Here is a 1552-nt window from a genome sequence, read left to right on the forward strand (position 1 = left end):
GGTCAATAACAGCAAAGTCGCATTGCTTCCCACACATAAAAGAAATGTTGATCATTCTTGGATGCTCCTCCAGACTTTTCCCATGAAGTTCCTCACTCCCATCTGAGTTTCTACCCCTGCTAACAAATTTCCTGCCGAACTGGCTGCTACTTCACTTCTCTTCCCCAGTCTTAGGAAAAGGGCATGAATTGCCCAGATTTCAGGGAGAACTTGCCTTCAACTCTGAGGAGAAGGAATGCATTGCCACTAGCTTTTAAGTCTGTTTGTTAAAAGAACTGTGAAATCAATCTAGACTTATCCTTTGCATTGAAGTTTATGGCTGGGCTGAGACTGAAGGGGCCATGAGTGACACTGGAAGATGTTCAGACGTTGGAGGCTTGCAGAGCAAGCTATGGGGCAGGGAAGGCCACGTGGCAGAAGGGAGGGGATTTGAATGGGGGCTCCTTGGACAAATTTGGGGCCAGAAGCTGGATGGTTGTGGGTAAAAGGGAGGCTGCCAGTGCAGGGCATGGGCAACTTACTGGGGCAATGCCGCTACATGCCTCAGGAAATGGGATATCCCAGGTCGGGTTGTCTGGAGTTGGTTCCTTCCAGTGGGTTCTTGGTCTCCCTGACTTCAAGAATGGAGCTGGGGACCTTTGTAGTGAGTGTTACAGCTCTTAAAGATGGCACGGACCCAAAGAGTGAGCAGCAGCAAGATTTATTGTGAAGAGCGAAAGAACAAAGCTCCCACAGCGTGGAAGGGGACCCAAGTGGGTTCCCGCTGCTGGCTGTGGTGGCCAGGTTTTATTCCTTTTTCTGTCCCCGCTCACATCCTGCTGATTTGTCCATTTTACAGAGTGCTGATTGGTCCGTTTTATAGAGTGCTGATTGGTCCATTTTGCAAACCTCTAGCCACAGAGCACTGACTGGTGCGTTTTACAATCCTAGCTACAGAGTGCTGATTGGTGCATTTTACAATCCTCTTGTAAGACAGAAAAGTTCTTCAAGTCCCCACCCCACCAGAAGTCCAGCTGGCTTCATTTCTCAAGGGGGTCATAGAGACTATCTCCAGTTTCCCAGAGCCAGGGTGGGGCTGTAGAGGATAATGGATTCTCATGGCCCCAAAGGCTGATGGAGCTGGGAGGAAGCCCAGGTGCCTCAGCTGCCCTGGGATCTCTGCCCAAGACCCCCACTCCCTGGTCTTAGATGTTGCTGCTGTTTCTGCCACCATCAGGCAGTCACATCCCCGGAGTCCACCACAGGATCCAGCCTCCCCACACTGGTGGGGGCTGTGGACGTTTGAGGGACTCCTCAGCTGCAAGATCCGGGAACTGGCTCTGGCTCCGGTGCTGCTCAAGGACAGAGGCCCACCCTGGCTGCTGCTGGGATAGATTTGCCCGTTCTTTCTTGAAACTTCCTCCTCCCTGGCCTTCCATGTTGCAAACTCTCTTTGTTCTTCTACCTCTCTGGTGGTTTCTGTCTCCACTCTTCTTCTGCCTGTGCCAGAAATGTTGTTCCTCACAGTCCCTCATAGACCCCTTTCTCCTATCACTGGAAAATTTCATCTGCT

Source organism: Rhinopithecus bieti, unplaced genomic scaffold (genome assembly GCF_001698545.2).
Source record: "Rhinopithecus bieti isolate Rb0 unplaced genomic scaffold, ASM169854v2 scaffold_21419, whole genome shotgun sequence".
In the NCBI taxonomy this organism is placed as follows: Eukaryota; Metazoa; Chordata; class Mammalia; order Primates; family Cercopithecidae; genus Rhinopithecus; species Rhinopithecus bieti.